The sequence below is a fragment of the Thalassophryne amazonica genome, chromosome 5 (assembly GCF_902500255.1).
Source record: "Thalassophryne amazonica chromosome 5, fThaAma1.1, whole genome shotgun sequence".
NCBI lineage: Eukaryota > Metazoa > Chordata > Actinopteri > Batrachoidiformes > Batrachoididae > Thalassophryne > Thalassophryne amazonica.
This window is the reverse complement of record NC_047107.1, coordinates 73701423-73715191: the sequence shown is the minus strand read 5'-3', so window position 1 is coordinate 73715191 and position 13769 is coordinate 73701423. Positions and strand designations below refer to the sequence as shown.

Here is a 13769-nt window from a genome sequence, read left to right as displayed (position 1 = left end):
TAACCTGTCAGTGATGTAATCTATTAATTAATGGTCATAATTATGAAATGGGTCAGTGGTATGTGACAAGTTAAAGAAATGCAATCTGTTAAACAATGTTGACTATGATGCTGTATATTGAAAGATTGTATTGTTAAAAGGGGCAGAAATCATAAGACTTGTTCTTCTTTCTGCTCCTTTTCATTCTGGTATTGTGGTGCTTTTGTTTTTTGCTTTTCTGTTTTTCTTTTAAATGAATGAAATAAATATTAAAAAGAAAAAGAAAGAAAGAAATGCCCTAATCCAACTTTTTACTACTGGGCTGCACAACTGCGAACACTGTTATTTTATTTTATGGAGAATGATCCCCCAGTTTGGAAAGAAATCAATCAATCAATCAATCAATTTTTTTATATAGCGCCAAATCACAACAAACAGTTGCCCCAAGGCGCTTTATATTGTAAGGCAAGGCCATACAATAATTATGTAAAACCCCAACGGTCAAAACGACCCCCTGTGAGCAAGTACTTGGCTACAGTGGGAAGGAAAAACTCCCTTTTAACAGGAAGAAACCTCCAGCAGAACCAGGCTCAGGGAGGGGCAGTCTTCTGCTGGGACTGGTTGGGGCTGAGGGAGAGAACCAGGAAAAAGACATGCTGTGGAGGGGAGCAGAGATCGATCACTAATGATTAAATGCAGAGTGGTGCATACAGAGCAAAAAGAGAAAGAAACGGAAGAAATGGAAGAAATGGAACTGAACTTGCCATTCCCTTTGTATATGTACTCTGCAAAACCATAGCTTTTGAAAAAGAAAACAAAAAACCCTGTGGTTAAAAATATGATTGCAATATGGTATCGGGTTAAGACATTTTTTGCTGACCGGTCCTCTCTCTTGGTCTTCAGTCCAATATGGGGCAATGATGCCTTTTCTCCTGGAAAAACAGATGGTTGATTTAAATCTTGGGCCCAAAAAGAGCTGGAAAAGATTGGTGATCTTTATAACGAACAAAAAGTATTGATGCAGTTTCAAGAATTGGTTAATAAATTTAATATTCCCCATAACCATTTTTTCAAATATTTACAACTACGAAATTTTATTAGAACACAACAGAATCAAACACTATCTATTCCTACATTGTCTATCATGGAAAAAATGATGGAAATGGATTGTTGGGCAAAGGGACTAATATCAAAATTTTATAAACACCTCATTGATGAATGCACCGAAACATCTGTAAAAAAAACTGGAGGCTTGGAGGGAGGACTTTGGTACTGACATTTCATTAGAGATGTGGCAGGAAACATGTAAAAAAGCACAAACACAAACTATTAATACACACCTGAACCTGCTGCAGTACAACTGGCTGATGAGAACATACATAACTCCAGAAAAGCTAAATCAATATAATTGTGCTATTCCTGACACATGCACCAAGTGCAACGTGGAAAAAGGTACATTCTTCCATTGTGTTTGGCAATGTACAGAAATACAAATATTTTGGCGAGAAGTGACAATCCACATTCAAAGTATATTAAGTGTCAGATTCCATTTACTCCAGTTTTTTTTTATTTTTGGCATTTGTCCAGAGGCAATAAAATTCAAGAAAAGTCAGAAAATGTTTCTAGATTTATGTATATTATTAGCAAAAAGACTGGTAGCAATTTGTTGGAAAGATATTAAGCGTCCAAGTATAGGGAGATGGATTTCTGAATTGGCTACTACACTCCCTTTAGAAAAGATCTCTTATACAATCAGGCATAAACAAAACCAATTCTACAAAATTTGGGACCCATTCATTAAATATATTACAACAAAAGATTTAACAAACATAAAGGAAGAAGCAGAATAGACCTTTATTATTATCTCCCTTTTTTTTTTTTTTTTACTCTGTGGACCTCAAAAATGAAACTCTTTTATGTTTAATGTACTCTACTTTAAAGAAATAGTATTTAGATCCCCAAGTGTAAATATCTGAATGCAAGCCATGTTTCGTATGTGTTAAATGTTTGCAAATGTTCTTTTTGCCTTAAATGAAAAATTCAATAAAAATATTGTTGGCAAAAAAAAACGTTTCAGCTAGTTGACAGGGGCAGCACGGTGGATTAGTGGTTAGCACTGTTGCCTCGCAGCGAGAAGGTCACGGGTTTGATTCCTGCCTGTGGCCTTTCTGTGTGGAGTTTGCATGTTCTCCCCGTGTTTGTGTGGGTTTCCTCCAGGTGCTCCGGTTTCCTTCCACATCCAAAGACGTGCAGGTTAGGTGGATTGGAATCTTTAAATTGTCCGTAGGTGTGGTTGTGAATGTGTTTGTTTGTCTGTTTGTGGCCCTGTGGCAGCACGGTGTACCCCGGGTGTCCTGAGTGTACCCCGCCTCCTGCTCTATGACTGCTGGGATAGGCACCAGCCCCCCGCGACCCTTCATTAGACTAAGCGGTTGAAGATGAGTGAGTGAGCTAGTTGACAATAGGGCTGTACAATATGGCCAAATTATTGTATCTCAATATTGTCATATCAGTATGATATACGATATGACTATGATTTCACACAAAGTGCAGCAACAGTGAAAATTAAACATTCTTAAACAAAACAGTAATAATACTACACTCATTTTGCACTCATCATAAGGTTAGGATACTGTGCCCTCCAAAAGTATTGGAACACTTGGAATTTCACACATTTTAATTTGTTTATACCATTTCAAATACAAGAAATTCAAAAAATGTAAAGAATAAAAATTTCCAAAATTATCTTCCTCAAACTCAAAGCAAATCTCTAAAACTTGATAAAAATTGTAAATAAGAATTTTAGTTTTATTGCCAGTTTTCTTCAGACAAGTCAGGGGATGGAAACATGAACATTTCCAAGTCACTGAATATGTCTTGGACTTTATTTACATCAGTTATGAAGAAATACAAAAGTTTCTTTCACCAAAACATGAAATCTAGACTTGCATCTCAGATATACTTTCTGTCAAATTGTAGCTAAACTACAGGTCTTCTTTTTAAGAAAATCCTCCTCTACACCACTTTATCAGGAAGATGTATTTTATATTTTTAATTAATGTATATCAAGTTGTAGAGATTTGCTTTCAGTTTGAGTTAAGGAAGATAACTTTAGATTTATTTATCTAAAGTTGTGTCACTGGTGTGTCACTCAGACAACAAAACTAAGAGGTTAGTTAAAAATAAGTCCTTCAGAGAGCAAAATTAAGAGGTTACACGGCTTTTATACAGAACAGAGGAGGAGTAAATTACCTGTATTTCCTTCAGCCTGAGCGTCTTCACCTTAAATCTCATGAATCAACACCTGCCTGCTCGTTTAAAAATCACTGGAAAAACATGTATGTATATATATATATATATATATATATATATATATATATATATATATATATATATATATATATATATATATATATATATATATATATATATATATTTTTTTTTTTTTTTTTTTTTTTTTTTTTTTTTTCTGTGTTTCATATTGGATAGATTAAATGTGGATAATATAGGTTTACATGAGGGGAAATAACCTGGAATACATTCCATGTTCCGTTAGACGGGGTTGTGACCATGAGAAGGAAGCCAGGGAGCAGTATGATAGTTTGATGACCACCCGTCAGCAGGAGATGATGGCCTGTGATGCCGGCCTGGTGCTGAGGTGAAGTGTTCTTACTGCAAGAGAGACCAGACCATCGAGGAGGCAGCTGAGGACACAGAGTTTCTGGGTTTTAGCGTACGCCATGTTTCAGCAGGAAATCCACCCAAGTCTTTGTACATGAGGCCCCAAGTTTGTATGTTCTTGCAGCATGTAAAGACTGCCTCGCTCTCTCTGTGTGTGCCAATGTGCATTAGTGTGGAGTGTGACTGTGTGCCTTTCTATGTGTTTGTATGCACCTCTGTGTGTGTGTGTGTGTGTGTGTGTGTGTGTCTATGAACTTGCGTACAGTACATTTTGTGAGAAATTAAATCAAACTTTCTGGAAGTTGTGTTTGTTGCATTTTCTTCGGAATCGGGCTAAACCACGGATCTTGTACATCAGGGTGTCCCAAATAGCAACCCATGGACTCGTGCTTACTGAATCTGGCAAGGAAAATGAAACTGAAATTTTCTTTCTTTGACTGACTGCAAATTGGGGACCCCGAACAGGACTACGAGTTGATTTACTTAGGACTCTCAGTTTAATGGGCCTTCCACATTGCATGCGTTCAGGGCGTTAGGCAGCTCTAAAAACCTTATTTTCAATGAGACGCTTCTCGTTTTTTGATGTGATGCTCCACTGAGAGCACTCATTTCCGCTTTCGTCAAGCTGCCGGGGTCAAAGTTCAACCCAATCCAACTTTCGCCTCTGTGCACTGTTACGTAGCGTCGGTGACATCATTTCCCTGTGGGCAGGCCTTGAGTGAGATGTGGTCCAGCCCTCTCGGCTGAATTCCTTTGTTTCACACGCTGCTCGAGACGGCGCGCGTTGCTTTATCAGGCGCCGTCGTCGGCCTGTTTCGAGCTGAAAACATCCTAATTTAAGGCTTAATTCACCCAGGATGTCGTGAGAGAACAGAGAAGATTCAGAAGAGGCCGGCATGAGGACTTTATGCGGACATTCCACTGTTTAAGGACGTTTTTTAATGAAAGACGTGCATGCAAATTCGCCGAGTCGTTTCCGTGACGACTCGGCGAATCTGTGTGCGCCGCGACAGGAAAAACACCGTGTTGAAAACCATTTGTAAAATTCAGGTGGCTTTTGATGGCTTTCAACAAGTGAGTAACTGAGAAATTGTTTAACAGCTGGGCATGTTCCAACTTGCCCGTTATTGTTTCCAACGGAGGTGTTTTTCCTGTCGCGACCCCCCGCGGTCGGGTCCGGCCCGACATGTGACTCTGCCCGCATGTTCTTTCATTACAAAGTGTCCGTTAACAATGGAATGTCCGAATAAACTCCTCATGCCGACTTCTTCTGAAAGTTCTCTGTTCTCTGACGACTTACTGGGTCAACAGAGCCTGAAATGTGGAAGTTTTCAACTTGAAACGGCGAAACGCTGCCGCCTCGAAGCGCAGATCGCCATCAGGCACCATGGGCCATCCTTAAAGCGACACTACCAGACCAAAATCTCTCATCAGGCGTTAAAATCTTTACCGAAAACCAGCTGAATTTATCAAATGGTGTCCACTCAGTTGTGCCTTACAGTTTTGAAAAAATTTTGATCAAACAAAGCAGCAGTCTCTGAGCCATTCCTAAACAATGAAAAAATCGACGAGAGAGTGGGCCACTCCTCACTCAAAGACTGCCCACAGGTGAATGACGTAACCGACAGGCGTGAAAAAACTCTCGCATGCCCACGAGGATTCAAGCATGTCTGATGTAATCACACGTGATTCAAATCCATATGGTTTTTGAAAAAAATAATTAGGTCGGATACTTTTCTAATAGACCTCGCAATGTTGAAATAAAACAGCTTTTTTAAAAATAATAAAATAGTTGCTGTTTAAACAGTCTGTTTTATTTAGAAGAGTAGCAGCGGATATTGGGTTTGCTGGACTCTTGGGACATTTAACCAGATGGTCTCCTCTGCAGGTTTGGTGGACTTTTTGAAGACACTTTTGAAGAGAAGATCTTCCCTCTGGACTTCAGCTTTTGGTGCTCAGCAACAACACTGGATGTTTTTGAAGTGCGTCTGTATTTAGGTTGTCCTAACAGCAAATATAACCCTGATATGGACAAGTAAAAAATCTATTCCTTAAAATGTAAAGAAACACAAAACAGTAAATAGTCACAGAAGCAACAATTTAAAAAATGTAGCTTTATTTGGTAAGAAGAGACTTGTCTGTCCCACAAAGGTCACAGAAATTCTTCAACAACTGGCTCATAAAACACATAAAATACTCACACGAAAAAAATAATTGATTGATTGACTGATTGACAACACAGTTGACAGTGCAAGCATCTATCTGGTCTTATTAAGGGCTACTACAGCGGAGGGGATGAAAGATTTCTGTACCGCCTGCCTGATGGTGTGGTGGAGGGGGAGTGAGGGGTCCTCAGTGATCAGGGTGGCTTTCCTGATCACTGAGCGACTGTATAGTTCAGACAGAGGGGTTTGGGGTGAGCCAGTTATTTTGCTTGCATGACTGATAGTGTGGAGAAGCTTATTTCTTTGTTTGATAGTGAGGAAATTGTACCAGGATGAGATATTGAAAATAAGAAGTGATTCAATGAGGGATTTATACACCAGAGTTAAAATGTCCTTGCTGATGTGGAAATTCCTCCGTTTCCTCAGCAGGTGGAGATGCTGTTGTGCTTTTTTATAGAAAGTGTCACAGTGTGTTAAGAAGGACAGGCAGGTGTTGACCTCTGTTCCGAGGTACTTGAATGACTGAACCTGCTCCTCCATCTGACCCTGGATGCTGAGTGGCTGGAACAGTACACCCGATATCAAATCTATCATTTTGCTCTAAAATTCTGGAAAAAGTGGTGTCACGGCAGCTCGTGGACTATCTTACTGAGAATAATCTCTTTGAGCCACCGCAGTCTGTTTTTAGAAAATATCATTACACAGAGACGGCTCTCATTAAAGTGGTGAATGATCTTCTGCTTACAATGGATTTGGACACTACTACAGTTCTGGTGCTGTTAGATCTCAGTGCTGCATTTGATACCGTGGATCATCATATTCTACTTGATAGGCTGGAAAATCATTTTGGGATTACTGGTAGTGTCCTTGCATGGCTGACGTCATACTTGACCAGTCTTTCTCACTGTGTTTTGTACAGTAAAACTACCTCTAACCTTAGTGACATGAAATTTGGGGTTCCACAGGGGTCTGTCTTAGGCCCCCTGCTTTTCTCCCTTTATATAGCACCCCTTGGGCACATATTGCGGCATTTTGGGATTACCTTTCACTGCTATGCTGATGATACTTAGCTATACATGCAGATAACTGCTGGTAATCTCATTCACATAAAATCCTTAGAAAACTGCCTTGCATCAGTGAGAAGTTGGATGTCTAAAAACTTCCTACTTTTAAACTCTGACAAGACCAAATGATGGTTCTTGGTCCAATGAGACATCGGCATCGATTTGACCAATTAACGCTTAGCCAAGGCTCGTGTGCCATACATCACACTGACAAAGTGAGGAAACCTGGAGTAATTTTTTGATCCTACATTGTCCTTTGACCTCCACATTAGAAATATTACGAGGACTGCTTTCTTCCACCTGCGAAATATAGCGAAGATTCATCCCATCCTGTCTATGTCTGATGCTGAGACCCTGATCCATGCGTTTATCTCTTCTAGACTGGACTACTGCAATGTTCTATTTTCTGCTTTACCACAGTCCAGCATTAGGGCTCTCCAACTGGTTCAAAATGCTGCAGCCAGACTTTTGACATGAAGCAGAAAGTTCGACCATATTACACCCATTTTGGCATCCCTTCACTGGCTTCCTGTCCCAGTGAGATCAGATTTTAAGGTTCTGCTACAAGTCTATAAAATTGTTCATGGACTGGCACCTCCCTACCTAGCTGACCTAATTAAACCCTACGTACCGACCCGGGCTATGCGTTCTCAGGGTGCAGGACTACTTTGTGTCCCTAGGGTGAATAAGAAGTCTGCAGGTCATAGAGCTTTCTCTTATCGTGCCCCTGTTCTGTGGAATGCTCTCCCTGCATCAATAAAACAGTCAGATTCTGTGGAGACTTTCAAGTCCAGACCTAAGATGCACTTATTTTCCCTTTCGTATGGCTAGAATACTGGTATAGTTTTGTTTTATGCTTTATACTCTTTTAATTCATTTTATTAGGAAACAGAGCGTGCTGCGGCCTCAACTTTACCCAGTGGTGGGCACAGATAACCAAAAAATTTACTTCAATAACAGATAATCAGATAACTGAAAAGTTATCTTTGATAAAGTTAAAACGATAAACCACCCAAAAATGTATCAGAAGTTACATATAACTGATAACCGATAAATTCCAGTATTGTCTCCGGTACACTTGCAACTATTAACAAGCTGATTTTGAGTTTAACACCACAATCGCTTCTGAAAGCATCAAAGGTGACCACAGACCCAAACAATGAGTCAGCACTTCTGTCTTTGAGTGTCCTGCCCCCTGCTGGAAGCTCCAGTTTACTACATGGCTTCCAGCACAAACGCAGCTGAGAGGAGCCAAAAAGCTCAACTCTCTCTGGCGGAGGTCTTGGAAAATAAAGTATTGCTGACTTATGGTTTGGTGTAAATAAAATGAATACTGATAGAATAACTCCATTAATGTCAATTCTGTCATTTGTGCAAAGTTAAGATATAACATATACCTTTTAATGTTGAATAATGCACTAATTATTAAGTTTTGTAACAAACACAGACAGATGGCATTCTGGGTAAAATGTGCCTCCACTAACACTGATTGGTTATGTAAACCAACACGTTAATGTGAGGTGTGTCGTGTGTTGGTGTTTACAGATAAATGTGCTTTTGTAAAATATGCCAAAAAAAAGGCATTTTCAAAAAAAAAGAAAAAAAAGCCAAGTTGTAATTAGATAACTGTCTGATATAACCGGTGTCAAAATGAATAGAACACTGCAATGATCTACTGGTGCCAGTGTGAGTTTTGGCCCTTTTTCAGTTGACTTTTCATTGGTGCGAGAATTTTTTGGATCGCACCGAGTTTCAGGTTAATCGCATGTCCTGCATCGTTTAGTACACATGGAGTAACGAGCTGCATTTAACATCTCACGACCACCTCTCGCACTGTGCCTGTGCAAACACCGCAGACCTGTCTTGTAATTTTTTGTTTTGTTTTTTCTTAAACTTTGATGTCTCCCATTGAGGGTTTTTGTAAATTAAGCTTCTGTTTACATTTTGCTTCTGGAAACACAAGTCCGATGTGTGGTTTTTGAACGTACGTGTGTGAGAACATAAATCGTGCGCTCTGAACTTTTAAACCGTGTGGTTCTGTGGTACAGTTTGAGCTGGAACCGAGTACAGTGATTGAAAATATCAGCCCAGCTTCAGTTTGAATACTGCCATGAACACTACTAGCCAGTAGATGGCAGTAGAGACTTGCCAAAACAAAATTCCAGATAATCTGTGTCTGCTGCTACTCTGCTACGTTTAAGATGCGTGGAATTTAATAAACACAAACACAATAACGTCTATAAACCCAGAGAATATATTCACAAGAGTTTTAGGCACTAGAGTTTAATGCTGTTGTCCGGGGAGCATGATCAGAGTGTCTCAAATGCATTTTTCATGTCGTGAACATACTGAGATTATCCTATACCCATAATGCACCTGGACACAGCATGTCCACACTAAAACCTTAAAAATTAGCGCATTACTTTAAAACTAAAACATATATCTGATATTTTCACTTTATAAAACTTCAGACATGACATTAATTTAAATAACTTGTCCGAAATTAGTTTGGTTAAAATTTGAACCATAAGTTAAAAATGTATGCCTCTGACTTGGGTGATACTGCCATTGTATCAGTATGGGGTTAAAAGTAATGAGTTTTTTTTTTTTTTTCTAGAAGTAGCTCTCCTCTGTTTGCAGAGAGTAGAACTACACATCTGCTACAAAACATTTAACAGGTAGGTGCTCAACTGATTTTAAATTTTATAAGAGTTTGTAGCTGTTCAGCTTTGTTTACCACGTTAACGGTCTAAAAATTATTGGACAAAAATTTATCAGAAGATAATTAGTCCAATAATGGTTTTCAAAGTTATCTGAAAAGATAATCTGATAATGAAAACATTATCTTCAATAATTATCGGAACTATGCCCACCACTGACTTTACCTAAATTCTGGGTCTTTTAGTGAAGCTTAGGGCTAGTGGCCGGTGATCACCTTAGTATTTCCTGTTTTTCTTGTTGTTTAATGCTGGCAAATTATACTGTATTTCTTGTCTTTCTGAAGCCTGATTCTGTTTTTTTCTCTCTGTTTAAGGTGCAGCTCCATCCAGAGATGGGAGTTATATTTGTGCTGGAGACCCTCCTGTCCTGTGTACCAACAGCATTTCCTGTATATTCATTTTGTGAATTGTTTCTGTGAATTCTGTTGCATGGCCCAAGCAGAGGATCACCCCTTTGAGTCTGGTCTGCTTGAGGTTTCTTACTCAGAGGGAGTTTTTCCTTACCACTGTTGCTCTGGGGGGTTAGTAAGGTTAGACCTTACTTGTGTGAAGTGCCTTGAGGCAAATCTGTTGTGATTTGGAGCTATATAAATGAAAATAAATTGAAATTGAAAAAAACAGTGAAGATGGTGTTTTGTCTCTGCTCCCCACAGCACAGCTCCTTGGTCTTAGAAATGTTCAATTCCAGGGAGTGTTCAGAAAATGTCTGGACAAAGCTGCTGAGTGTGAGCTGGTAGTGGGACAGAGAGTCAGTGTCAGTCAAGTGTGCCACCAGGGCCATGTGATCTGCATATTTAAAAACAGTCATTCCTTCACTGATGCAGGAGATGTTATTGGTATATACAGAGAAGATTCCTTCCATTGCTTGGGAACAGAGCCAGAATCCAGGAGAAGCTGGAACAGCCTGGCAAGAGGCCCACCCAGCTGAGAGGAGCATTCTTTGAGCACCCTGCCTCTGAGCCCATCAGGGCCCGCTGCCTTGTGTGGGTGACTCTCTGCAGGATGGAGGTCACCAGCTGTTCATCAATACTGAGGGTTTGGAGGGGGACCTGGGGGTTGGAGGGGTCCAGGTGGTTGGTGTGTTGCTACTGTTGAACCGTGAGAAGATGATGTTCAACTTCTCTGCGAAAGAGATGGAGTCTGTGGAATTAACCACTGCAGGTTTGGGGGCTCTGCCCATCATGGTGTTCAAACCCTACCATGCCTCCCTCGCATTCCCAGAAGTTAGTTTCTGCTCCACCTTGTGCTTGTAGTTTATTTTAGCAAGCCTAGCTTGCCTCCTGAATTCTTTCTCCAGCTCCCTCACCCCAAGCTTATCTCCCTACAGAAAGGCTTTTTTCTTCTTAACCAGGCAGGTCTCCATGTCCTTGCTAACTCATTTTTTTATTGTTTGGGTGAATAATTATTTGTTTTGTGGATGTGACGGCATCCTCACCGAATAAAATGTAAGAGGTCAGTACATCTGTTAAATTGTCAAGATCCTCACCACTGTCATTAAAAAATATGTCCCAGTCTGTCAGCTCCAAACAGCCTCTCAGTGTTTCTGCTGTTTTATTATTCCAGACCTTGATGGATTTTTTTAATGGGTGCACTTGTTTTTAATAGTGACCTGTATCTTGGCAGTAGTAGAATGACATTATGGTCAGAGCAGCCGAGAGGTGGACGGGATTTAGAGATGTAAGCATTAGGGATGATACCATAGCACAGATCCAGTATATTTTGCATTCTGGTGGGAGTTATGACATATTGTTCCAGATCGGGCAGATGACTTGTAATGTCACACCTGTTAAAATACCCCAGAAGAAACACTGGCTGCTCTCCAGTCTGACTGACTGCTCTCCAGTCTGACTGACAAATTTGCAGAACTAAGCTCCATTGCTCAAAGTGGGTGTTTGTATATATCCAAAAGTGAGGAATTTCGGATTGAATTGGTCTGCTCCATCACCCCGGATGTGGTGTCTTGGTCTGCCCAGGAATGTAGCCTGAACCCCGGCTGCTCTGTGTGACTCTGCCCGCTGTCACGGCCCGATCGATCCTTCCATGTTCAGTCCATCCTCTGCTTGGCGGTACACCGAAAAGTCACTGAAAAAAAGCTTCTCTTCTCTAGCTTTTTGTGGTTCTGGCAGACACAAATCCAAGATGGTGATTGCTCAGCTTTATTGGGCTGTGGAACTCCAGAGTGTGATATAGAAATCTCCACTCCCCTTGCCGTGTCAGACGCGACGCATCCAACGCTTTAGATGCAAAAGGAGCAGTTATTTGAAGCGTGTGATCTGAAAGGCCCTTGAGCCTGGAAAACTGTTATAAATTTGTAAAACTGTAAATTTTGTATTGTTCAGTGTAACTTTAAGTACAACACTGACCTTTTTAAAAATCTTACTTCAGTGCTTTCATTTCACAGATAGCTGATCTTCTTTATGCAGCTTATACAAAAATGCATACCCTCGAGGGAGCGTAGATGCTGCATAAAGTTATGGGTAAACACTACACTGAACCTGTTTCTATGTGTGCTTGTTAATTTCCAGTAATGAAACAAGTCATAATTACTCCCAAATAGGGGTTCTGGTCAGCGTCGCCTGAACTTGGTCTGAGACAGGCTCCACATGGCCTGGATTGGCATGGGCCTGGGGAAGCAAAGAATGCCTGTACACAATGCCTATTCAACATAGGCTCAGAATTGCCCCCTTCCTTCACTGCCTCAGAATTCAAGGACATGCCAAAGGCCAGGTGTGTGACCTGCAGCCAGTGTGTCTCATTCCAGCTTCTGAGCCTGCACGTGGACACATGTTCCAAGTCTGAGGTATGGCATTCCGATTAAAAATATATTTTCCGGATTTTCTAGCCTACAGTGTATGGCAGGTAAATGTGGACTTGCTATGAAATTGCTAAGACTGCTTCTGCTGTGATTCCTGTATTTACTGTTTTTTAAATTTAATAGCCCCACTCAGGTCATCAAGATGATAATGATGAGGATGATATGGTAAGCTACAAAACAAATCTTGAATGTTGTCATAAATATCTGTTATGGAATGGAGACTTTCTTCTTGTGCTTGCTTGTTTTCATCTTGCTGTGAGAAGCAGTCTAGTATCTTCCACTTCACCTGTCCCTCTCTTGCACATTTAAATGTGGTGATGGTACACTCTGTTATATTCAAGGCATGCATATTATGTTTGCAGGGGACAACTGAACCTCTGTCCAGCTCAGACACTCCTGATGTAAAGATATATGAAAATCTTGTTTATTCTTGAGGTATAACATAAAAGGTGTCCACCTTTTATGTTAAAGGACATGTCGCACCGAAATCATAACAACGTAGATTTAAGTTATTAGTGACCCTCCGGTAATACACCTGGTTTACTTTGTGCACTTTCATGGCGGGTCTCAAAGTATACGGTACTCGCAACAAATAGTTTTGAGACTCCCGAAAACCAAGTACTGTTGAGTACTCATTTTTCCGAGTGTTTCCAACAGCTGTGACATAGCTTTTAGAGATGTCCCAGTGCGCTCAGTAGAAGAACAAAGACAAACATCTGCTAAAGTAAGCAAGAAAAATACAACAGTTATTTTTGTGGATATTCTACACGGTCACAATGACACAAGTTTGCATCGTAGGAGGCTGTGACAACCATTACAGCGATTCTGTGTTGCCAAAGAAGAAGTGAAAACAGGTTAGTTTGCATACTTGGCCTAAAGATGACTCGAACAGGTGGCTAAATGGGCAGAATTTGTGAAATCAACTCAAGTTCTGGAAGGGTCCCACTGCTACATCGACAATATGCGGGGAGCATTTTGTCATCTATGGAGTGTGATTAAGTGGGCATCAGGGTCGTTTGGACTTGCAGCCACACACCATCCTGACCATTAATCCTGTCAAGCTTTATGTGGAGCAACACACTAAAGTCTGAGGTGTGAGCCTGGGCCATGTGGTCCTCCAAAGAGGAGGAAATCTGCTGCAGTCACAAAGTTAAAACTTCAAGGAATAAGTCTATTCTGGTTTCAATATTCTGAATCTAGCCATAGTTATAAATATCTATAAAAATAAACGGTCTCATCCATTATAAAATAAAATGAGTATAATAAGACAACATAAGCAATCAATGAAAGGACATGTAGCTGCCAGTTATATCACAGTATTTGAAACAAATCAGATTTAGAGGCT

The 13769-nt window shown here is 40.3% G+C and overlaps 1 long non-coding RNA gene across 1 annotated transcript; it reads right to left on the bottom strand.

Annotated features, from left to right (window-relative positions):
• Positions 1-2718: 2718 nt before the first annotated feature.
• On the bottom strand, positions 2719-11639 carry LOC117509814. Its single transcript, XR_004560539.1, has 3 exons — positions 11463-11639; positions 8739-8747; positions 2719-2729 (listed from the first exon to the last, which is right to left on the bottom strand). It is a non-coding gene; the product is annotated as an uncharacterized LOC117509814 (long non-coding RNA).
• Between the last annotated feature and the right edge of the window lie 2130 nt (positions 11640-13769).